The 26,731-nt window shown below is 43.5% G+C and overlaps 1 long non-coding RNA gene across 2 annotated transcripts in view; it reads right to left on the bottom strand.

Annotated features, from left to right (window-relative positions):
* The window catches only part of LOC128346889 (uncharacterized), a 60,031-nt gene that overhangs the window by 16,084 nt on the left and 17,216 nt on the right, over positions 1–26,731 (bottom strand). Inside the window, exon 3 of one of the 2 annotated variants that reach the window (XR_008317274.1) lies at positions 22,459–22,607. The exons of the other annotated variant lie outside the window; for it this stretch is intronic. This is a non-coding gene — a long non-coding RNA (uncharacterized LOC128346889). The remainder of the gene's footprint in view (positions 1–22,458; positions 22,608–26,731) is intronic. 2 annotated transcript variants of the gene reach the window in all.

Raw genomic sequence — 26,731 nt, 5'->3', positions numbered from 1 at the left:
ATAGAGGGGGCAGCACGGTGGTGGGGCGGGGCAGTGGGGGCGTGGCTTCAGCACTGGGGCACATGGGGAGCCCCCAAAACAACTTTGTCCCTGGGCCACCGGGAGTCTCCCTGCAACCCTGGAATAAAAGTTGACTGCACAAGACGGAAGGATCTGAGTGTGGAAGCACTCTTCCTCATGTGTAGCTTTTTCTCCCTCCCTCTGGAGACCTGGACTCTTTCAGAAAGAGTGAAGACATCTCTGGCTCAGGTTAGCAGAGATGCACAGTGAGAAAGAGAATGAACTCATGAACTCTGCAGCAGTAAATGTGAGCTCTTTAAGACTCTAATCCACCTGCCTCTGTAGAAGGAGCACCTCAGATTCACCCTTTTGCTACTGTCTAAGCAGTTTCAGAACAACCTTGGCAGTAACACTTGTTGCCATCTGATCCCTATTGTTTTTCTGACTTTATTTTTCTAAACCCCCACCCCCACCACTGAGAGTGCTTTTGAACTGAAGAACAGACCTTCATATTCATTAAATGTGTGAAACGATGGAGGAAAAGTGTGAAATGGTAATAGTCTGTTTGTGGTTGATTAATAGAAATCTCTTCTAACAATTCCCGGATCCTTCTAGGGGTCATTCGAATGGAGCAGCTGTAAAGTCAGCAGGATAATTTAGCAACTGCCCAATGGGGGCTGTGCAGCTTCAGCATGTAAGTGGGAAATGTCCTGTGCTCTTGCTCAGGATGGTTGGTGATTAGTAGCTGCTGCAGTGTCAACTTAACATGATGATTAGTTTCCAAAAGCCTTCTGTTGTTAAGGAAAACTATGATTAAAAATTAATAATTGGATCACTCCCTCCATGAGCTGTTTGCATGGTTGCCAAATAGTGTTTGCCAATGTTACTGTAAAAAACAACAACCTGATGATAAAAACCCTAACGTGGAAAGTGACATCACTGTTAAGTTTGTTTCTTCTGAAACCAACTGTGCAACCTTGTGAATGAATTCTTTTCTAAAATAGGCAAAAAGTGGAACTAGCCCTTAAAGCTTTATTTGGTCCACTCTCTCATGGACAGGAATGGGGACAGGAATGGGGTTCTTTTGGGACAACATAGAACTATTTTTTGGACACCCCAATTTAAAATACAGTGAAGCAACTTTCTGCCACTCCTGTCACTGTTGCTTGACAATTGACATCACACCAAGGCAGCGTCTAAGTGTGTCTTCACATAGTCATAAGAGAAGATTTGAATAAGGATGATCAGCTGGCAAAAGACCAGGACAGAAGCCGAAAGTAGTTCACTTGCTTTGATAACAATGGCAAATGTGTGACAATGATATATACCAGAAGCTCTCTCTCTCTCTCTCTCTCTCTCTCTCTCTCTCTCTCTCTCTCTCTCTCTCTCTCTCACACACACACACACACACACACACACACCATTGCTGGGCATTGGGTATCTCCACAAACCCAATTTCAGGGTGATGGAACAATTACCCCAAAACATCAGCACATAATATTTTCATACCATAAACAGCTCACGGTGCCGAGGATGACTTTCCTGAAGAAAGCCCATAGCATAAATTTGAAGGGTGTGAAATTGACATGATTAATAATTATAGTTATTAACACAAGCGGCAGCTGCTCATGTATGGTTTATCTCTTGATTTATGGTGCTGTAAATGCCCATTTCTCCATCTGATGCAGTACCGAGAGGGCATACAGCCATGGGCATAATGCCTCTTTCCCCTTGCCAAGAACCTTTGCTTTAAAAAGAAAGAAAATGGACCAGGACTCACCCTGGATCGGCCTGGATGGAAGTGGCCCTTTTGTTTTTGTGCCTGCTTTAAACCTGTCTGTTCAGAGTCCCCAAAGCCTTTGAAGTTTGGATTGCGGCTAACAGGGGGCTATAGTATTCCCACCCACCCCCTTACTCCTTCATTCTGTTGCCAGGCTGCAAACAATTACTATACATATTACAGATGAAACTGTGAGGAGTAACAATAGAAGAAGAAAAAACTAATCATCGAGGTGCCAGAAGTAAAATCTTTTGTATCCACAGGCAATTTGATTCCCCCCGCCCTCTTCTTCCCTTTGCTTCTACAACACATGGGTGGCTACAAAAGACAGCAATTTACAGCTCATTCTTAAATGTGTTTACTTGGAAGTAAACCCACCAAAGCAACCTGGGTACATTTAGGCCCCAGGCACCTTGACACATTCCAAAAGAACCTCCCAGTTATGTTCAGCGAGTCCATGAGGGATAAAAGTGTAGAAATGTGTCCTGACACAAGCCCTCTTCAGCCATTTTAAAAAAGGGGGTGAAGTATTCATGCCCTGACGTGTGCCCACAAGCCCTTCTCCAATGCTGATGTGCCTAAGAAGCCTCACTCCTGTGCAGCCCATGCTTACGGCATGGGTCTGCAAAGACAAATGCTAGAGGCAGTGTGGTGTAATGGTTAGAGTGTTGGACTAGGACCAGGGAGACCTGAGTTCAAATCCCCATTTAGCCATGAAACTCACTGGCTGAGCCTGGGCCAGTCACGTATCTCTCCATCTAATCAACCACACAGGGTTGTTGTGAGGATAAACATAACCATGTACACCACTATGGGCTCCTTGGAGGAAAAGTGGGGTATAAATGATGATGATGATGATGATGATGATGATGATGATGATGATGGCGACAACAAACAACAACAATGGTGTGGACAGATTCTTTCTGTGATCAGAAGGGCTGTGAATCAGTGCTGGGCAGGGCTTCAGGGTGTGCTCCCAGGATGCTCTAAAAGGGCACAGTTTGCCCATTCTTAGAAGTCTTTGAAGAGCTATGTAAAATCTATCATGATTTGAGGGAGCCTTGACCAAAGCAGTTACCCTTGGCATTCCCCAAATACCCTCTTATATAAGATACGACGCATGGATGAAGCCAATGCCATTTAGTGGAAATGGGTCCCGTCACAAAAATATAATAACTGAGGTGATTTGAAGGAGCTCCCCTACCCCCAAGATCTTCTTCTTTTCTCATAAAAGATCCCTTTATTGATAAGGTATATGGTCGTATCCAGGCCTCTCTTACACAGTCTCTATCCTCAGACCAAAATCCATACTGGCTTTCATGACCACTTGGTCAGTTTTACTCCCCCTCCCCAACAGTAATTCTTCTTATTAAAAGGACACCTAGAGATATTTCACCTTGAAAGATAAAATATCTATTGGCTTTCAATGAACATGGGAAGGAAGCGTCATCTATATTTTCTGTTTTCTCCAGATGTAGCTTGTAGACCTACACCCAGCAAAGCAGTGAGCCCATCAGAAATATCTGTTGTTGTCAGCCCAACCAATTAAGAGGGGTACAGGGTGGATTGGTTTAAATCAAGGTGATTCAAATCACTGATTTAAATCCTGATTTAAACCACAAAAGAGAAAACCCTGATTGATATCATTGTTTAAATCAAGTTTCCTGTTGATACTTCTTCACATACTTCTTATACAATGGTGTAAATCTGATCACTAAAACATGCTAATTTACAACAGAGGGTGCACAGAGAGGAGAGTTGGTCTTGTGGTAGCAAGCATGACATGTCCCCTTAGCTAAGCAGGGTCCACCCTGGTTGCATATGAAAGTGAGACTAGAAGTGTGAGCACTGTAAGATATTCCCCTCAGGGGATGGATCCGCTCTGGGAAGAGCAGAAGGTTCCCAGGTTCCCTCCCTGGCATCTCCAAGGTAGGGCTGAGAGAGATTCCTGCCTAAAACCTTGGAGAAGCTGCTGACAACCTGTGAAGACAATACTGAGCTAGATAGACCAATGGTCTGACTCAGCATAAAACAATGTCAAAAGGAGGTTAAAAGTTAAGAGAAAATAAAAAGGTCTTTGCATGGTGCCAAAAAGATACCAAGGGGGGAATCCTTGAGGAGATCACTTCAGAGACACGGTGCCGCCACCACCAAAAAGCCTCTCTCCTCAATTGTCACCCACTATACTTCAGATGTCAGGGACACTAGAAAAGGATCATGATGACCTTAAGGTAGAATGTTGTGGGTTTAAAAAAAAATATCTCTAGTTTATTCAGGTTTTGAGAAACCTGATAAGCAATAGACAATGCAAAACAAACAATCACTATATGAAACAGTGGAGATGAATTAAGGTACACATACACTGGAAAATGCAATCATTACTTCAAAATGAGTTTCAAAAAGGGGGGGAAATGGAGTCCAGGGACTGCTTCTTGGTAAGTATACAGGATCCTTGTGGTCTAGCTCCTTTTAAAAAAATCTATACTTATTCCTAAGCATTTTTAACCAGTCTTTGGCCTGTTGGGTGGTATGGTCAAAATTGCCCAAATTATGTGATAAAGCATTTCACACAAAATACGAACCACATGGTGATTGCTCTCAGGTGGAGCCATTTTTAAGTGCCTCCATGTCTCAACAGTAGCATCTGAATGATACCTTGTTATTTGTTCTAGCTTGTGTTTTGAGGATTGAGGGTTAATCAGATTTGGATTTTAGGGTTTCTTTATCCTCATGTTGTATGTGACCTGCAGCTTGGTTCTTAGAATCAAACATATCTGTAACAACAAAGATACTGCACATATCATCGTCTACACATGTCACTGGAGAACATCCACTGTGCATCCATCCTATCCAGAGAGACCCTTCTCTACAAAGGCAACATAACAACCAATGAAATTCAAAACATCCCATTTGTGGTTGATTTCCATCTTGCTGCTCCTATTACCAAACAATAAGACAAAGCTTATTTTAAACAACTTGGAACAACTTTTTAAGCAATCAGTAAACCACCTATGGTAGCATTCTTTCCAGCACCAAATCTGAAGAGATAGTTGGTGAGAGATGTAATTAAGCCGTAAATCAATAATCCAGGTTCACACTGTTGTGATTCAAAAAGATGTATCACCTGCATCTATCTGTATGACACATTGAGGCTTTACACATGCTCAGTGTGAAGAGCCTTAAGGGGTTCTGCAGGGAGAGCGGGTCAAGCCCCACTCTCCCTACAGATGATCCTCTGGCTAGCCCTGGGTGGCTGGATTGGCCGTCCACATGACTATCAGCTCCGGCACAGAGCTGGTAGGGGCGGCTGGGATCGGGGGCTGCCCAGTCCCCAGAAGGCCCAGGATGCCCCGCGCGAGTGTGTGGGGCATTCTAGGAGACCTCCAAGGCCGGGAGGCCTGAAGAGCAGAAGGTTTCAAGTTCCCTCCTTGGCTTCTCCAAGATAGGGCTGAGAGAGATTCCTGCCTGCAACCTTGGAGAAGCCACTGCCAGTCTGTGAAGACAATACTGAGCTAGATGGTCTGACTCAGTATATGGCAGCTTCCTATGTTCCCGTAGCCTCCCGGTCGGGGGTCTACTAATGAGTTGCCATGGTGACTCACGATTGTCAAAATTGGGTTAGCGGAGTGCTCGCTCTGCTAACCTTGTATAAGGGGGGGGGGCATTAAGCGGGCTAACTGCTGGGAGCCGCACGGCTCCCAGTGGTTCACATGCACAGGGGCAACCTGGCTGGCCTCCCTTAGCTCAGTTTCTTCTGCCCGTGTGAGGATTGTATCAGATCACACAGAACATCAACTGCAGATCCTGTAATGTGATCTACCTGATTGAGTGCAAACAACATCTTGGGTGGGTCCAGGGTATTTAAGAGAGCACCTCCTTGGTCATCAACCTTCCACCTATTAAGGTCATCTGGAGAGGTCCAGTTATATTTATCACTGGCTCATTTGGTGGTTACTTGGGACAAGACCTTCTTTGTGGCTGCCCCAGGGCTCTGGAATGCACTCCCTTTCAGGATCAGAGCTTCTCTATCTCTGACTGCTGTTAAGGGACCCTTAAGACACACCTGTTTTCTCGGGCTTTTAATTAATTAATTTCAAATGGTTCGTATCATATCATACAATTGTTTTAATAATTTAATCTTGTTTTATATTCGTTGTATTTTAACTTATGTACACTTCCTAAGGATGCACATGCCAGGCGATATATAAATATAATGAATGAATGAATGAATGAATGAATGAATATCCAGAATGTGGATAAGACAACAAATGACCTACACACATGATTCCAGCAAACATCTCAGCAACAGCCAATCCTAGAGTGCTGAATAGTCACAGACATTCTATAAGTGTTACTGCAGCTACTGTACCTTGCGTATAACAACAGAGCAACTGAAGAAGGCGGAAGCTGAAATATCTTGCCCATTATATTTCTGTTCAGTTAACCAACAATATCTATCTATCTATCTATCTATCTATCTATCTATCTATCTATCATGTATCAAGTCATAGTCACATATTATGTTGAACACATCACAATCTGTGTACAGTGTGCACACATGCAGTTATTCACACATGTTCAAACCATGCACAGTAATATCCTATCCATGGGCCAGCTCAAACGGTACTTCATTCATTGGCCGGACTCCATGAGGTATGTGTGTATTGTCAGCAAATATGTCCTTCCCTTCCCCCTTTAGGACACATTTCCCTAAATGCATGATAGGTGGGTAGTACAGGTTTGGTTTAATCCAAACCTCTTCTACATGTGGTTCAAATACTACAAAATAGTTACCCCACCCACAGTTAGATAAAGGCATGCAGGTTTGCTTGCAGGGGAACGATGTGTGTGCCCACATGTCCTTTTCATGTGAAGCTGGGCCAGTAGACAAAGTCTAATAGGAGTACACTTACTGTAAATATATTGACATCAACTAAGTTTCTGTCTTTTGCCATGGGACTAGAGTTTGACTTAATACAGTGGTTCTAAATCCTTGTGGTGTGGAGGACCAGGCTTGCTTGTTCACTGCAGACCACCACATTTTGTCAAGGTCACCATATGGGAAGAGCTTGTAAAATGTCTGAATTTAACTCAACTAGTGCATTTGCCCTATGTGTCTAATATCGAACAAAGCCATATCCGTGGGGAGAATCTTAGTTGTGTTGTGAAGGGAACATGGTGGTGCTTTCAAAGCTCCACTTGGAAGCTTAACAAGCTTAAATTTTAAAAATGTAAACTGAACAGTGGGTTGCTTCTTCAGAATATATTGGAAACAACAAAATAAAACTCTGGCTCACTCTTCTTTGTTCATTGTGGTTTTGTGGCTTTCCTGAAAATGTACACAGTTTAAGAATGAGTAGTCAAACTGGACAATCCTATGGTGTATTTACGCTGATGCCATCATTACATTGACACAGCATTCTTCTGGGGTATATGCAATGATGGTGGAAGCATATCTGAAGTTACACTGGCATGGGGGAACTTCCACCAAAACCTATGCTTCTCAAACCATTTTTAAGGCATTGGATTGTGTCCTCAGTCTATATTATAGCTTGCCTTGAGCCTTTTAAAAATACTGTTGTGTAAAAAATACATGTTTTAATCATGTATGTTCCCATAAACATGTTCCCATGAACATACATGATTGTTATTTTCTGGTTTCCTCTTATGAGTTTTATCCCACCCCCTCTTCTTCTTTGTTGTTAATGCTATAACTAATTAAGGCTTTTCTTTTTCCTAGACAAAAACAGATCATGAGATATATTTTTGCTTTCAAGGTCTTCTTAGGCAGAACTCAAAAAGCTTTTGTAACTGTTCTCATAACAAGCTTTCCTCTGCTAACAAGATAAAATCTGTCAGTGAAGTTTGCCAGCATGTACCAGACAGATGGGATCATACTTATGTATATGAAAAGAATTATAATATATTAATAGGTTTAAAGAAAATGGGTAGATCCACCACAATTTTCCATTGTATTGGACACATGACATGGTACTTTGATGTTTCGTCTCCAGTTGACAGATTATAATTCGATATTTAGCTCTTATTATTATCCAGACTGGCAAAATGTGTATTAGGAACAAAACAGAAACTCAGCACCTGGGGTAACTATTGAACTTGTTTACAAAAAATACTGTCCAGATAATCCTAAACTTTCTTGATAAACACACAAGCAAAAGTAGGCATTTGCCCAAATTTATCCAAAAGATTTACATAATAAGTGTTTCTAAAGCAACAAGTTGGAGGGATTACATGATGTGCAGATGAAATAATCACTACTTATATTTTTTAACAATTTTACAGCCACATTTGGAACAGGAACTTAAAATGTCAAAATGTAAAAGAATAACTTTTAAAAACTAAAATAAAAAATAAAAACCTCAGAACCCTTAAAAAAACCCCAAGCTTAAAAAACAACACTTCTATTTGTATTAACATTTTATACAGATGAAAATTAGGGATGTGCACAAACCTCAATGCATGCAGCAGTTAGAATACCAACTGGTTTGTGGTTCAGCAAACCAGTTTGTTTCGGTTTGCTCTGACCACAAACCGGTTCGCAGTTCGAGGGCAGCGCCAGGGTGGGGTGGGGTGATCAGCACCTTTAAAAGTGAACACAGCAGGTCCTTACCTGCATGACCACCACTCCATGCAGTTTCCTGATGCTGCGGCACTACCTCCCAGAAGCCCACACATAGCAGTGGTGCAGCACCGGCATACACATGGCCCCCAAACGTGTGGAAGCCATTTGTGTGCTCAGCATGGTGTTGCTAACAATGTAAATGGCTTCCACGCATGCACGGAGGCCACAACGCAGGGCTGTGGGGGTCTGCGCATCTGCAGCAGGAAGCTGCAGGGAGTGACACTCATGCTGGTAAGGACCTGCTGTACTCACTTTTCAAGGTGCCACTTGCTGCTCACCCCTCCGGCACTGCCCTCGAACCGCCAAACCAGTTCATGGTTGGGCCCAAACAAAATGAACCAGTTCATGGAACTATGAACAGATTCATATTCAAACTGCTGAAATTAGCTTTTCCTGGAAGTTTCCCAAATGGAGATTTGTTTGTTTGTTTGTTTGTTTGTTTTTCAAATGTGTAGACCACCCCAATCTTCTGTTTCTGGGTGGTTTACAACAACATCAAAACGTTTAAAAATTAAGAAAACAATTTAAAACTACTGTAGATTTATTCTAAACTATTATTAAATAGTTTAATAGATTATTATTAGTTCATTAGATTTAATAAACCAATAAATCTAATTAATTAATTAGTAATAAATAAATCTAATAGTTTGTTAGATTATTAATAGATAGTTACTGAACTATCTATTTACTCCTGCTTCACTGCACTTAGCCCAGGTGGCAGTTCATACAAGGGAGGGATTTGCATTAATTTCAATGCAGCAAGAGCAAGGTGTTGTTCAAACAGCTAACAGATTTTTTTCATTATGATTCATGACAATTGGTCCTTAATACATGATGTGGTCGTTCACATGACCAGGCAGGAAGGGCAGTAGGCAGGCAGGCAGACAGGCAGGGGAAGGTTGGTAGAATTCACCTTCCCCTAGACTGGTGCTGGACTTTTGCCGGGAGTGCAGACCGTGCTCCCAGACAATCCATGCTGCATGGCACAGCAGGGAACTCGGGAGGAAATATCCCACAATGCACTGCGCAACATGTGTGATGCACTGGAGGATTCCCCCAGGAGACGGGTACTCTAGGCACCTGTCTCTGTGTCTACTGGGGCTGAATGTAGCCCTAGTAAATACATGATCTCTCAGCACGCAGGTTAAGGGCTTGCTCAAGCCCTTAACCCTGGCTAAGAATGGGTTTAAAAGATGGGCTAGGGAGCACTGCCCCTCCAGGATCGGGCCCAATCCCAGCAGTTCTCATGCACAGCCTAACCCAGGCTGGGCTTCCCTAGCCTGGGTTAGGATGCATGCAAGAACAGCCTCGATATACGCATGTTTAAACATTGCATTTTGGAAAAGTGTTGAAAATGGCAGTGCCATATACTCTGACACTTTGAGTAGTGTCAGTATCACCTGCCACCACTCTTAATACCACTCCTATGCACAATTCCTTTCTGCACCCTGCTGTCCACTTATATGCTGAACATACTGTATACTGAGAGAAGCTGGATTGGAAGAAGATGAGCGTGGTTTTAAACCTGGAGGAAGAAACATCAATGACCTGTGCTGCGCTGATGACACCACTCTGATAGCTGAGAATGTGGATGATCTGCAAGCTCTAGTAATGAAAGTGAAGGAGCACAGTGAAAAAACTGGACTATGACTAAAAGTAAAGAAGACTAAACAAATGACAACAAGTACAACAACCTGCCTCAGAACTGATAATGAAGACACTGAAGTGGTGGATAGTTTCTGTCTTTTATGATGGACCATCAACGGTAAAGGATCCAGCAGTCAAGAAATATGCCACAGACTAGCATTTGGTAGGGTTGCAATGAAGGCCTTGGAAAGGATATTTAGATGCTGTGACATGTCTATACCTAAAAAGATTAGAATCATTCAGGCAATGGTTTTTCCCATGACACTCTATGGATGCGAAAGCTGGACTCTGAAGAAGCAAGATGTAATGTATTGCAAGCAATGTATTGACACTTTTGAACTTTGGTGCTGGAGAAGACTTTTGAAGATACCGTGGACAGCCAGGAAAACAAACAAATGGATCATAGAACAAATCAATCCAGGATTTTCACTCAAGGCACAAATGACCAGGCTCAAACTATCATACTTAGGACACATTATGTGAAAACCCAGTTCCCCTGAGAAGTCCATAATGCTGGGGAAAGTTGAAGGAAAGAGAAGAGGATGACCAGCAGCAAGGTGGATGGACTCAATGACAACAGCAATGAATGCGCCACTGAGAGACCTTAAAGGCCAAGTTGAAGACAGATCATCCTGGAGAGAATCTATCTATGTGGTCACTAAGAGTTGACACTGACTTGACGGCACTTAATCAATCAATCAATCAATCAATCAATCAATCAATCAATATGAGGTTAATTGAAATCACCCATTATTACAGCTCTGTCTCTTTGATGCCTCTCTGATTTGCTTCTCCAACTCCAGGTCACTCTCAGCATTTTGATCCAGAGGGCAATAGCATGTAACACAAAAGTAACACATTTCCTTTCAGTCCCCCTATGGCCAGCCATAATGATTCTGTGGAGGACTTCAGTCCTCCTAGGTTTTCTAGCTTGTTTAATTCTATCCCTTATTAAATATATATGGCTACTTCATCCCCAATCTGCCCCTCCCTGTCCTTTCTGTAGAGTTTATATCCAGGAATAAGTGTCCCACTGGTTCTGACCATTCCACCAGGTTTCTGTTATGCCTACTATATCTATGTTTTCATTAGCAGCCAAGCATTCCAGCTCACTCATCTTGGTTCGGAGGCTTCTGGCATTTGTATATAAATACCTAGACACCAAGTCTCTTACATGATGTTGGCATGTGCTATCTCCCTTACTGTCATTTGACCTTTTTTGACCAGCTATCATGTGTTTCCATCTGCTCTACCCTGGTTCTAATCTGTCTACTTCTGGTTCATCTGAAACATTTGCACCCTCGCACCTTAGGGGATTTCGTTTGCTGAACCAGATACTACCCAGTTCCTGTTGGCAATCCTCCAGGCATTATTTAAAAAGCTGCTCTGCAACCTTTTTGCTTTGAAGCACCAGCAGACTGGTTCCATCTTGTACAGGCTTTGCTTGCCCCAAAATGTATCCCAGTGCCCAACAAATTTACACCCCTCCTCCCAGCACCACTGTCTCAACCATGCAGTGAGACACCTCAGCTCTGACTGTCTTGCTGGCTCTGTGCATGGAACAGGTAGCACTTCAAAGAACACTATTCTGGGGGTCCTGGACTTCAATCTGCTACCTCACAGCCTAAATTTGGCTTCCAGGACCTCCCAACTTCATTTCTCAACATTGTTGGTGCTGACAGTGACATCAGGGGCGTATCTAGGGTAGGGCAGGCAGGGCACGTGCCCCAGGCGCCACTTGAAGGGGCGCCATTTTGTAAAATCAAAAAATTAAAGAACAAATGGCTGCCGAAAACAAAATGGTCACCGTGCATGCTCAAATAGCCTCTGTGAGGCCCTAGGCCATGCCAGGCCTTGCAGAGGCCATTTGAGCATGTGCGGTGGCTATTTTGTTTTGAGCAGCCACTTTTAAAAAAAGATTATTTTTAAAAATGGCCACCGCACATGCTCAAATGGTCCCTGTGAGGCCCTAGAGGCCAGCAGGGGGAGGGGGACCTTTGCAGAACTCCCCCCACAGCCTTTAGGAAGCCCCCCAAAGGGGCTACAGGCAATTTAAAAAAATAATAATAATATAAGACACTGTACACATATTCAGAATGGCACTATGTACAGAGAATCAGGGCTTGTGAATACTGAGCTGAAGCTTATGAGCTAGGATTGTATTCATTTGCTCTTACTTTGCTTCTTGTGATAAGTGAGTTAAATGTGATGTCTTAATAATATGGCTATTAATGGTGAGTTCGTCTTTGAATCAGTGTGAAATCCTGAGTATGAAGGCCCACTGGGAGTTTCTTGCTCTCTTGCTCTCATTTTAACTGTCTTTCTGAAATGCTAGGATATATTCCAAGCAGTGACACAGTTTACTCTGCATATCCTTTCATTATTTTCAGAGTATCTGGGGAAAGTCAAATTCTCCATTTATTTTTAAAACCTATGTAATGGTGATGCTATGATGCATAGTAGAGAATTAGACAGGCACTTCTGTTTAGTTTTCCAAGTACACCTCCACGTAGTATTTGGGTATTTCATGAGCCCCAGCATACTGAAATGTGTAGTTTTCCAGCATTTTTTGGTCTGGCTAAGTCCACTGTTAAATAGTTTTTAAAATATTAATAGATTAACAAGCCTAACTTGTATTTTCCAGCTGATATTATGGTAAAGTTATCTGAAAGATGGGTGTCAGATGTTGGAAAGGGGGCGCAATTTCAGTGTTTGCCCTAGGCACTATTTTCCCTAGATACGCCTCTGAGTGACATTCACAATGACAGCTGACTGCTCCACAGCACTGCTTAACAGCCTATCTAGATGCTGTGTGACATCCACAACCTTTAAGTAGGGTGTTGTTGTTTTTAAACATGAAGGGTATTCTTGCCCAACAAGAATACTGCAGCAGAATAACTGCAGCTCAATTTCCTTTGACAAATAAGTATTATTTCCATGGTGCCTGGGCAGGGTGGTGGAAACCCCTCCTTTTTAAAAAAAAACAAAAAACTCCATGGTGTTCTTGTATGAAAACATCAAAGGATAGGGAGAGGGAGAGGAAGAAAATCTGGAGAGAAAATGCACACCATATGTTATTACTGTGACTACAATTCCAGGTTTTAGGAATCAGTTCTCCACCACCCAATCATGGCTCTGAATTGCTGCCTTGTTTTGCCCTGGTTCCAAATATGCAGGACACAATCCTGCCAAAGTGGAGCACTTTAGTCCCCATCAATTGCAGTGTGTGTGTGTGTGTGGGGGGGGGGATAAAAAGAAATGCAGTCCAATCTCAGGCATGTTTACTCAGAGGTAAGCCCCACTGTGTTCAGTAGGGGTCTGTCTGTCTGTGTCTGTGTCTGTGTCTGTGTCTGTCTGTCTCTCTCTCTCTCTCTCTCGTGCACAAGATCCAAAGGTGTGCATAAGACTGCAATCTTAAACATGCTTACCAGGGAGGAACCCAACTGATTAGCGAGGGACTTACTTCTGACTACAAGTTCCAGACCCAGATGCCAATGGCTGGCCCAGGAAAGCTGCAATGGGAAAACAGGTGGAGGGAAACTTGGTGCCTGCTTCCTATCAGGAAACTCTACAGGTTGAGAGGTGCTGCTTCTTGGTGCCACAGACCCCAGAGACTGTCTCAGTGACAGTCAATGCATCATGGAACATTTGATTGCAAGCATACACTAGGATTAAAATATTTTAAATTTTGTGGGGGGAAACTAAAATACTCTGAACCACATATGTGCACACACACACACTCCTTGCCTACCTGGGCACAAGTCAAGGTACCAATAGAAAGCAGGAGGCATGCAATTCCGCCTCCTCTACAACCCTATTGGCCAGAATAGATCAGGGGGAAGCCTGCCATATGAACAATAAACGAAAACCTGTAATGAACTGTAATAAAAAGCAACAATGTGAACGGCCTCAATTTACTCCCAGTTGTGCTTATTTATGCTTATATGCACTTTATATACTCTCCTCCTAACTCGTCCTAACTTGCACCACTTCCTTGCGCAGTAAAGCCCCCAGTCTTCTCTGTGGTCAGAGGTGAAACCCTTTCCAGCTTCATGACATCAGATTGCACATATAAGCAAACAGCCACTGGGTGATAGTAGGGAACCAAGCTAGCTTAATAAACATGAGATGACAAAAGTGCTGTTCTGAAGAAAATTAGCATCCCCCCCACCATGTGTTTTGTCAATTTGGAATACAGACCTAGGTAGAATTTTTTCTTGCTGAATAAACTCACTCTGACTTCCAAATAAATGTGTGTAGGACTTGTGTTGTTGCCACACTGCTGCAGTCTTCGCAACATTCAGTATTAGCAATTGCCAATTCAACATTTGGGAATAACTGAGATTCTGTATTGCATTGATAAATATATTTATTAGATTTATGTACCACTTTTCAGCCAAGATGGTCTATCAAAGCAGGTTACAATTAAAATCCACTCAAAGATAGTGGGAAGAACTGGAGAGGTGATGTCTGTCTGTATCTCAGTTTCCCCACATTATGTTCATTATGTATGAGTTATTCTTTCTGCAACCTACGCTTCAGTAGTTTATTTCTTGGGTGCATTTTAAACTAAAACCAATTGTAGACTATTTAGAATGGCCTCTAACACTATTCTGATTACTGTAGAGAGAGATTCCGCTCTGTTATTTCTGCACAGTGAAAAGAACTTCTGCCCAAAGACTACAACATCTGTTAACCTGGGAGAACACTGAGAAGCTAGGTGGGCTTGGCACTGTCAGTTGTTGGAGATGTTGGGTGGAGGTAATTGTCTTGGGATATTAGTCTACACAGCTCTCATGTCTGATCTTTTGGGTGTTGTTGACTACTCGCTGCTGGGTCCTATGATGTCCCTGTTCTAAAGTAAGGTCTCCCCCTTTTCCCAGAAGGATGTCTCAGTGAAAACAAACCAGGCAGCACACATGCCCTTTCTTGGGAGGGATCCAGGAGCTCCAAGCCTTGGTGGTAGATTATTTTAATCATTTGCTTGCTATAAAAAGAGGGTCATTTTTTTAAAAAAAGTCCATGCAGCTATATTCTTGGCATACTAACAACCAGAAAAGTGTGGAGTGCTCTCTTTCTGGTACTGAAGTTCAAGACTGCAGTTCTAAACATGTGTTCAGTTGAAACCAGTGGGAATAATTTCAAATAAACAGGGTTAGGTGTGTTGCTAAGTACTTAAAAGATCTGGGGCCTAAATCCACCCACCCCATCCCATTTTGAAAATTAAATCTTTTCATGCTCTCTAAAAGAATTCAAAACTCCCTTCTAGTTTTTGGAGCCAAGTATTTCCAAGGAGAGCAAGGTGAAGATTCTTATACTGACTGACATCCAGATTACCCAAGTGGACTTGAACTGGTTGCTGTGCACCCATAGTGGTGGCAGCCCTTCCAACTAAGGTAGTATCCAGTGTGCAGTGGGGAAGGTAGGTTTTGGGGGTCCTATCTTCCATTCAAACAGACCTATACAAATATGTCCCTGAATTGTGAACAGCCCTCAGGGACATACTTTTGTGTGGTGCAGAGTGCTTACAGGGAAGGCAGTGATGGGCAACTTTCAATCCACCCATCCCAGTCATTCCTTCCCCTGGAAGTGTTGTGTGCCACACCAAAGTATGACCTTGAGTACTGTACAACCCTCAGGGACATATTTCTCAGAAGCACAGGGTGCTTTGAAGTAGGACCCTCCCCACTGCATACTGGGCACTGGGCAGCTGTCTTAGGTTCTTCACAGCAGGCACACAGCTCACATTCCACACCTGCTTCAGTAGTCTGGGTGTCAGACACTATCTTTTAAATCAAGCAGCTCCTCACTCTGTTGTCTTCCACAAGGTGTCACCTTTGTTATACTTCAACCTCACTCTTCCATCTGCAAATGGCTGCAGCAAGCTCAGCATGCTTTCTCCAAGTACTGCATGCCTCAAGGTGGTGAGAGGGGAAGGGAGGAAGGAAGGAAGGAAGGAAGGAAGGAAGGAAGGGCCACTGCCTGCCTTTCAGCACCGCATGCAGGAATGGCAGGGAATTCCTGCTTGAGCTGAGAGTATATGCAGTAAAGAGGCTGTGTCCACTGCCATCACACCATGGGGTGGGAAGGTGGCTACAGAGAATGCGGATGCCATGCAGTGCACACAGCAAGGGGCTGTAAAAAGTAACATGCGACACCACCACCAAATGGTTTAAGTCAGTGGTTCCTAACCAGGGTTCCTCCAGATGTTCCTGAACTACAACCCCCATCACCCCCAGCTATAATTTATTGTGGCTGGGGATGCTGGGAGTTGTAGTTCAGCAACATCTGGAGAAACCTTGGTTGGGAACCACTTGTTAAAGTAACAGAATGCCCAACTTCTCAGGCAGTGTGGAGACATTTGGGGCACTTAAGCATTGATCCAGGACACATGCCCTGGTGGCCCAATGCTTTCAATGCCACTGGCAAGGATTGCACTAGAAGACTGCAGTTTTGTGTCCATTTACCTAGGAAGAAAATCCACTGAAGACAGAGGGACTGATCTGTTAGTAAGTTTATATAAGGGTATATACACTTACTATACCTACAAGGGGAAATAGGCTTTATGGATTCTATCCTGCTTCTGTGTAAGTCAGCAGCATAATTTCAGTGGTGTGTAGGGCTGTATTCTAATTCTACCTTGAAGATCCTTACATATTAAGCTTGCAGCATATCTTCTGACATTTCCACATTAGGTATGAATAATGTTTTTCAGGACTGGGTTTTACAGAATGTTATGATCATCTGTGGTCAACAACACTATAATGTTGTGTCTATCACCACAAAAACAGTGTATTAATGGAGCCATTAATCACCATCAAAACTGTATTAGGAGTGAAGATAGCCAAAAAGAGCTTAACTGACAGCAAGTGGCCATAAACCTGTCCAAAAACTAATTTGATTACCATCATACCAGCATCTGTGCCTCTTACGAGGGTTCATTTTTTTGATGAAATTAAGTAGACAAGCCATTCATGCGTATAATAGACATCTAAATCATGGTAAACATGTTGCTGGCAAGAGAAGTGGTTAAAGAAAGTGAGAGATTGTTTTGCAGGCTACATTTTGAACACATCAAACTGAAGGCATTTTTTGCACAACAGTTGGTTTAAAATTAAAAAGCTACCCTCATTCCCATTCTCTGCTATGCCAAAATACTGCAAGTGAGAAGCATTCTGCTCCACAATCAGTACAGAAAACCAGGGGACTACTGGCAATTTACAAGACAAATGGCTTTACCAGTCTGAATGCTTGTTCTTTATCAGTCATAAGTAATCCCTACAAACAATCTGTTTTATTTGTAGGCAGTTGGATGCATTACGATTTTTTGCTCTAATGGTTTGGACTGTAGGATGCTGTGGCTTCCTAGGATTGCTTCAACAGACAGGATGAAGACTGAGCAGGAATACATTCTCCTATGATAACTGAGTCTACAGTCATCTCATAAATCAGAGAAAGAAAACCACTCATTAAGAAACTTGTCTTAATTTTAGCTTCACAAAAAGAAACCAAATTTTCAGAGGGTTTTTTTTTTAAGCTTTCCATTAGAATTTTAGGAACATGATATTAGGCATCAGTTGGACAACATTTTTACAAGTGATTCTGGCTTATCAAATACGATGGATATTTATATGCTGATTTTCAACAGAAGTTCCCAAAGTGCAGGGAATAGCCCAAATAACAGGGTTAGTGCAAGATTTGTTTTTGCTCCTTAGGCAGGCAATACTTTGGTTTCTTACCCAAAATTCTCAGAACTGTGGGACCTTCACTCCACAGCTGATTAGTGCTACAAATGTGATCCTGAATATGCAGAATCCCTGGACTAGAAGGCATGAGTCCAGCACTCCCTGCAGCTGGAAACTGGGGTCTTTGGACCATCTTGCTTTCACTACCAATCTGGGAAGAATGGCCATTTCTTACTCCTTCCCATTTTCTCACCTGATTTTTAAGGCAACTCCTTGACCTGCTTAATATGCAATGCCAACCCTAATTAACAAAACATATCGAGGCTATTCTCATGACCAGCTAAAATCGGGCTGGGGAGCATAGCCCAGTTTTAGCAGACCATGAGGAACACCGGGCTTGCAGGCGAGACTGGTTGCCTCAAAGTGGGTTACCCGCTTAGGAAACTCTCCTCTTAGCCCAGGTTAGTGGAGTGAGTGCTCTGCTAACCTGGGCTATACGATAGTGTGTTGCTGCGGCGCGGCTCCATGCCGTGGCAACTCACAAGGAGACACCTGACTGGGAAGCTAAAAAGCAGCCTCCCGGCTCGGGGGTCTCTCCAGCATGTTCTGCACGCTTGCACAGAGCATGCTGGAACTCCCAGGGGCCGCGCAACCCCCGAACTCCCAAGCCCCTGCTGGCTCCATGACGAAGCCAGCAGTTGTGTGGGCGGCCAATCTGACCACCCAGGGAGGGCTAATGATCGTCTGCGGGGAGAGCAGGCTTAGCCCGCTCTCCACGCAAACCGTCTGGAGGTGGGTCTCATTGATCGTGAGACCCACCTCATTATTTGAATGTGGAAAACCTGCATTTCTGTCTCAATTGAACCATGTTGGGATATGAGCCTCTAACAAATTGCTGCCTGACTTATGGTCATATGAAGTTTCCATGAGATGAACATCTCCTATTTATTTATTTATTTATTTATTTATGACATGCAATATACCGCCCACTCCGAAAACTCCGAGCGGTGCACAAAAACATGCAAACAAGGCAACATTAAAAACTACATTCTAAATTAAGAACTAAAGTAACTAACAAAAAACAAATAGGTAAACTACAGGGCAAAAGCCTGGCGAAAAAGAAGTGTCTTCAATAGAGATCTGAAGACCAGTAAGGAAGGGGCTAAATGAATCTGAAGGGGAAGAGAGTTCCAAAGAAGTGGGGCAGCAACCGAAAAGGCCCTTTACGGTTCTTAGCACACCCCTGCTCTCCTGTTCCAGTTTGGACATCACAGAGAACTCCCACTCTGCGGTCAGTGAGACTGCAGAGAGGAGGAGGAAATGGAGGAGGAACCAGACAATAGCAGCCGGAGCTAGGAAAGAGCTTCCTCCCTCAAACTCCTGGTACAGATCAGGGAGACTGCGGTGTCACATTCGAACACAACACTGCTAAGCTGGAGGTCTAGGAGGCAAACCTCACTACAATCTGAAGGTACAGGTTTTTGGTCATCACTATAGTTCCCTACATTCAGACATACACAAACTGAAACCGGAGGCCCCTTAACCTCTGGTTTTATGCTTGTGCGAATGCAGCCCAAGTCTCTATGAGCTTATATGGAACTGGGGCCATTATCCACCAAGTACCAGTGCTTTAAGCCACCTAATGGCACAGCGGGGAAATGCTTGACTAACAAGCAGAAAGTTGCCGATTCGAATTCCTGCTGGTACTATATTGGGCAGCAATGATATAAGAAGATGCTGAAAGGCATCTTCTCATACTTCACGAGAGGAGGCAATTGTAAACCCCTCCTGTATTCTGCCAAAAGAAAAACACAGGGCTTTGTGGGCGCCAGGAGTCAAAATCAACTTGACGGCACACTTTACCTTTACCAGTGCTTTATGCCTTCTGTTGATTTCATTCAGATTTGTATGAGAATAAGAGTTGGTGAATAGGACCTTGTACATGTGAAGAGCACTGAAGGAATATTGTCACTCTAAAACAGAAGGCTCTAGTAAGAGGTTCTAGTTAACTTTGCTGCTATTCACAGTTTGCTGTTGTTCCTACTGTTCAAAAAGGCACGATGCTGACCTGCCTCACTGGACTGATATGAAAACAAAAGAGATAAGAATGGTAAATTTGCTAGATAAGTAACCATAAGAAGGCATAATATGATCAGTTATTTTATTCTGTAAATTGTTTTACACACCCTCTATTGATATACAACAATGCTGTCAGAAATACACTGAAGTGCCATCTACAAATCTTTGTGACAGACTGAGTGGCATTTCTCTCCAGTTACCTTTATGAATCACAGCAATGCTAACAGTGAACATCTTGCATTTGCTGTGAGCCATGCCTAAAGTCATGGGAAGCGATCTGCCATTCGCAAGCTGACGTCTTGTAGGCAGCTCCATCTTACCTGAGTTTGCAGATGGGCCATTCCCCAGGTGGGTCTGGCCAAACACTTCTCATTAATCATCGCTTAAATCCCTCTCAGGGGGAAGACCTCAGGTTAGACATCATTTGGAAACAAATTGGGTGAAAAATAGCTCTGACAATAAGGAGCCTTCCTGAAATTCCCTTGTGAAAATGTCAGCAGTGCAAAAACAGACTCTTCCAGGACACTAAATGATCTGTCAGTTAGTGAATGACATTATAATCCACTTTCATGCCACAGACAGCTATAAGCTGTTGCCACATTTCCTCATTTCCCCCTTTACTTTCCATTTTGTTTCTAAAGCTTCAACAGAGACACAAATGTAACTCAGCACCATCCAGATCGGCAGGTACCACAGTGCCTATGACATGTTTAGTTTAAGCAAATGTGAGAATATTTTATAGCAAAAGAGTTGAATACTATGATATTTCCAAAAAGAAGGAAGTCAGAAAGTGTACCAAAGATGTGATATGATACTATAAAAGATGAGATGCTGAAAAGATTTGATTTCTCAGTTAATTCGTCATTGTTTCCCCCCACTATGCCTGCTTCTGTGCCCTGCAAAATGAATACATTTAAGGTCCATTAATTTCACTGTAAGCATATGTTTGATTCTTCCACTGAGATCAAGGATCTGCAGTGCAGTCTAAGCATGTTTACTCAGAAGTACATTCTGCTGAGTTCAATGGGACTTACATTCTAGTAAGTGCATGAAGTATTGTAGCAAGGTTATTCAGCTTGGCTGGATTGTGCCCCGATTTTAAGTTCATGTTTTGTGGTCCTCCTGTGTCAGTGAGATTGTCTTTATGCTTCAGTGGGACTGACTCCCAGGTAAATTTCCATAGGAATGCAGCTCATGTTCATTGGGACATTCCTATATCGTGAACCCAGGAGCAGCCAGAGAAGCAGCGGATCCTGGAAATGTATTTAAAACTCAGCAGAGCCGCCAAAATATCTTAATAGAGAGATAGATTTGGGTGTTGGATCATGCTGCTCCTGAGAATACTTGAGCTGTTCTCTTCCCATCTACTGTTGCTCCTATACAGGACGGCTGCTCTGTAATTCAGCAGAAGTGAAAGTGTGAAGTAATGTCATGTGCCTGGTTATGTTTCTACAATTTCATTTATTATGACTGCATGACATGGGAGTTATTTGCACATGGCTTCATGCTGCGGGGTAAATGTTGAGCAAAGCCATTTCGACTCACACTCACGGCACTGTCATATCAGGGAGACCCGAGTTCAAATCCCCATTCAGCCATGAAACTAGCTGGGTGATTCTGGGCCAGCCACTTCTCTCTCTCAGCCTAAACTATTTCACAGGGTTGTTGTGAGGAGAAACCTAAGTATGTAGTACACTGCTCTGGGCTCCTTGGAGAAAGAGTGGGATATAAAAATGTAAAAAAAAATACCCCAAAACACTGAGGGAAGCAGCCCCTCCCCTCTGCTCTTGGGTTTTGTTTTGATGCAAGTTCACGTGTTTTCCTCCAAGCCAATGGAGGGGGGGAGAGTACTAAAGAGCTACATCTTCATTTCTAAAGAGAATATCCCTCTCATCGTGCTAATGATTCTATGTCAGTGCCTTTCCTATCTGCTCCAGCATTTTCAGAAAAAGTAGCTTAAGACCAGCATTTTAAAAACTCTGATATACCTCGAGATAAGCTAGAATTCACAGGACAAAGCCCAATTTGTGTGTGGAGTGGGTCCAAGGATTTCAAAGGGACTTCAGGGTAGGTTTGGCTGGTGTGTGAATGCACTCACTCTCTCCCGAAGGAGATTTGGGGTAGAAGCCCTGTCTGTAAAGCCTCATGATAAGGAAAAGTACTCAAAGTAGTTCCACTGAAATTAAAAGGACAAGTTAGACATACAGCATCTCATCCAGCCAATCAAAGACCTTGGTGCAGTGATCAAGGCCTTCCCGGGGAAAGGCTGCAGCTGAATACGATAACTAGGGAATTCAGAATATCCAGGAAAGGCTTGGAAAGAAGCATATCAGCTCAATCCTATGGAGTGTTAGGCTCACTAAAGTCACTGGTTTCAGTGTGCTTAGGCACAAAACTGTCTCAGATTGGCCTGCACATCTTTTTAAGGAGAAAATTGAAGCCTAAAAGGGAGATGAATGGAGAATTTTATATATCTGTCATTGCAGAAACCTCTCCTGAGCATGCCAGACTGGCAGAAGAAGGAAAGCAAAAGCCCTAGATAATTTGTCTGAATGTATTTTGATCTATGCGTAGAATCTTGTTCACCTAAGTGGACAAAGGAACACTCCAAGGTTTAATTATACCTTCAGATCCTCCAGTGCAGCAGGTGAGGATGCAGCTGCTTCATCTTTTCCTTAGTCTTCCACCAATCCTTCATTCACTTTTCCTTTTTCACCTGTCGTAGCAATCAGGACTCTCCTTCTATCTACAGCAGTCTCTTTTCATAGTGCACCTAAAATCACAGTATGCACAAAGACTGGAGTTTCAGTTGAGTGGTGGTTGGGAAGGCCGTTGAGGTCCAATGCATTTGGATTTCGTTGGACCTGGAAGTGGAAGACCTGCTTGTCTATGGATCAGCAAATGATGCTGGACAAAGTCTCGATTCCTAATCAGTAAAAATGGAATAAAACTCCCTCCCTCATAGGGTTTTTATAAGGACAATACAAATGCTATAATTAATAATTCTAATTATAGCTAGCATGGTGTAAGAGACACAGCACTGGTTTGGGGAGATCCGGTTTATATCCCTTCTCAACCATGAAGTTTACTGACTTTGAGCCAGTCATTAAGGTCATTCACATGACTGCTTCAGGTGGGGCTGGGCAGGGTGGGAAGAAGGCAGAATTGTCCCAACTTCCCCCACACCACCTTCAGATCCTGGTAAACTGTCCCTCTAGCACACCCACATGATTGCTGCAGTGGTGAGTGGTGCAATGATCTGGAGGCTGGTGAAGCGAGCCTGGCCTCCAGGAATCCCATAATGCACTGTGTGAGAAGCACAGTGCATTGTGGAAATTCCTGAGGCCGGGCCACTCCTTACCACAGACTCTGTGGTAACAGTGACCCTACACAACTAGGCAGTGGGGTAGGAGGGTGTGCATGCTCTAACCTGGGCAGACCTAGTTATGTGAATGACCTCATTAGCTTTTAGCCCAACCTTCCTAACCGGGTCGTTGTCAGGATAAAATGGGAGTGGGAAGAATCATGTATGTTTTCACTCTTGGAGGAAAGGTGAAATATAAATGTAATACAGATCTAATAAACCTAGAATATCAGGAACTATATTATGAATATCAGTGTTCTCAGGATTCTTCCATGGCACAAGATACTGTGACAGCAATGCTGCTCCAGTGTACTCATGGTGTTTGCATGTCTTCACTGGCCCTTAGAGATACCATGAATGCAGAAAGCCTCACTCATCATGCAGAATTAGATTGGAATCTGCACCAAGTCATTGAACAAGAAGATTTATTGCTTTATTTGACAATCTCTCTTTGACTAAACTGGGCACATACTTCTGGGACTAAGACCCACCAATTTGACATCAGCTAGTAGAACATGGGCCCATTTTGTGACAACCTACATCCCCCAGATCACATTTTAAAAAACCCGAATAGTCAGTCCAGCACTCAACTGCAACCATCATGACAAAAGATGCCCCCCACAGCAAAGGTAGTGAGGCTGGTCATTTTCTATTGCAGGTGAGGATGTGGAACATGGGGAAATGACCTCATTGGATTGCACAGCAAGGGAAGGCGTTGTCTGTTCAGCTCCATCTCTCTTGTCATTAGGCACACTAATGATGAGAAACAGTTTACTTAATCTTAATAGACTAGCAGGGAGAGACAGCTCCATATTATCTAAATAAAGATGGCAAGTGTGTTGCAAGTACTGGTCAATGCTAAATTAACCCCTTCACTGCATTGTTGAGAGTGCCCAGAATATGTCTGTGGTTTCAGTTCTGAAACCACTTTCTCTTTGTGCTGTATGCTCTTCTGCATAATTAATATATAGAATTGACAGTCACAAGATGTGCTAGTCACTAGCTTAGTTGGCTTTAAAAGGTGATTAGACAAATTCATAGAGGATACATCAATAAATGGCTATTAGTCACAAAAGCGTTATGGAGCCGCCATGTGCAAAGGCAGATCACCACATACTAGGGATGTGCACGAAGAGGCTTCGGCACCAGCGGGGGAAGTACTATAGGGGGGGTGTATTCACACCCCCCCGCCGCATTTCCCCCGCCGGCACTCTGTAAACTTCAAGCCCCTCGGGGCGGCAGCATTCCTCCCTGCCGCCCCGTTCCCCCTGTCGGCTGGAAGTGGCTGGAAGTAGTGCGTGTGTGCCCGTCTGCTGTGCATGCGCATGCATGATGGGCGCACGCACGCTCGCTATTTCCGGCAGACAGGGGGAACGGGGTGGCAGGGAGGAACGCTGCCACCCCAAGGAGCTTAAAGTTTACAGAGTGCTGGCGGGGGAAATGTGGCGGGGGGAGTGAGTACACCTTCCCCCACCCTTAAAGTACTACCCCTGCCGGCGCCAAAATGCCAAATACCCCCCCCAGCACCGAAACGTTTCAGAGGCCTTTACAATGGCCTCTGAAACGTTTTGGGCACATGCCTACTACATACCCATTGTTGGGGAGCAACAGCAGGGGAAGATTATTGCATCCATACTGGTGCTTTTTAATTTATTCATAAATAATCTAGAAGCTAGGGTAAGCAGTGAGGTGCCAGATTTGCAGATGATACCAAACTCTTTCAGGTAGTGAAATCCAAAACAGACTGTGAGGAGCTCCAAAAGGATCTCTCCAAATTTGGGGAGTGGGCGACAAAGTGGCAAATGTTGGCAAGTGTAAAGTGATGCACATTGTTACAAAAAACCAACCAAGTATATGCTGATGGGATCTGAGCTGTCGGTGACTGACCAGGAGAGGGATCTTGGGGTTGTGGTGGACAGCTCGTTGAAAGTGTCGACTCAATGTGTGGCAGCTGTGAAATAGGCCAATTCCATGCTAGGGATCATTAGGAAGGGGACTGAAAATAAAATTGCTAATATTATATTGCCCTTATACAAAGCTATGGTGTGGCCACACCTGGAGTACTGTGTACAATTCTGGTCACCACATCTCAAAAAGGACATTGTAGAACTGGAAAAGGTGCAGAAGAGGGCAACCAAGATGATCAGGGGCCTAAAGCACCTTTCTTATGAGGCAAGGCTACAACACCTGGGGCTATTTAGTTTAGAAAAAGATGACTGTGGGGAGACATGATAGAAGTCTATCAAATCATGCATGGTGTGGAGAAAGTGGATAGAGAGAAATTCCTCTCCCTCTCACATAACACTAGAATCAGGGGTCATCCCATGAAATTGATTGCCAGGAAATCTAGGACCAACAAACGGAAGTACTTTTTCACACAATGCACAATCAACTTGTGGAATTATCTGCCACAAGATGGGAAGAGAGCTGGTCTTGTGGTAGAAAGCATGACATGTCCCCTTAAGCTAAGCAGGATCCGCCCTGGTTGCATATGAAAGGGAGACTAGAAGTGTGAGTACTGTAAGATAATCCCCTTAGGGGATGGAGCCACTCTGGGAAGAGCATCTAGGCTCGAAGTTCCTTCCCTGGCTTCTCCAAGATAGGGCTGAGAGAGATTTCTGCCTGCAACCTTGGAGAAGCCGCTGCCAGTCTGTGTAGACAATACTGAGCGAGATGGACCTATGTTCTGACTTAGTATATGGCAGCTTCCTATGTAAGATGTGGTGACAGCCAACAACCTGGATGGCTTTAAGAAGAGTTTGGATAACTTCATGAAGGAGAGGTCTATCATCGGCTACTAGTTGGAGAGCTATAAGTCACCTCCAGCCTCAAAGGCAGGATGCCTCTGAGTACCAGTTGCAGGGGAGTAACAGCAGGAGAGAGGGCATGTCATCAGCTCCTGCCTGTGGCTTCCAGCCGCATCTTGTGGGCCACTGTGTGAAACAGGATGCTGGACTAGATGGGCCTTGGTCCTGATCCAGCAGGGCTATTCTTATGTTCTTATACCTTCCTTGTAGGTTCTCAGAAACATCTAGTTGGTCACTGAGGGAAGCAGGATGCTGGACTAGATGGTTTGATTTAGTAGGGCTCTTCTTGTCCTTTTAGGAATCACCAAAACAAGCACAAGAAATTCACGTTTCAATGAATTATAAGGATTGTCATGCTTAAAGGTGAATTCAGATCAGTGGTTTTGGAATGCCTCAAGGAACCAATTGTTAGGTCTCCCTGTTGCCCCATGTGGATCAAGGGTGCCTGCTGGAATACATTCAATACTTCCCATCTGTACACTGCAGACTTAAAACACAATAGTGGGCAAGGTGCCTGTTAAGGAAGCTGGTCTGCCATTATAGTTCTTCTCTTTTAAAAAAAAACCCTCAATGAGCCATTTTGGAAGGGCGGTATACAAACCAACCAACCAACCAAACAAACAAACAAATAATCATGGCTTCCCAGAACATAGGTTGAAAATCATTTTTCTCTTTCTCTCTTTTCTCTCCTCTTTCCTTCTCTCCTTTCTTTCTTCTCAGCCAGGG

Source organism: Hemicordylus capensis, chromosome 1 (assembly GCF_027244095.1).
Source record: "Hemicordylus capensis ecotype Gifberg chromosome 1, rHemCap1.1.pri, whole genome shotgun sequence".
Taxonomy (NCBI): Eukaryota; Metazoa; Chordata; class Lepidosauria; order Squamata; family Cordylidae; genus Hemicordylus; species Hemicordylus capensis.
This window is presented reverse-complemented; position numbering and strand designations above follow the sequence as displayed.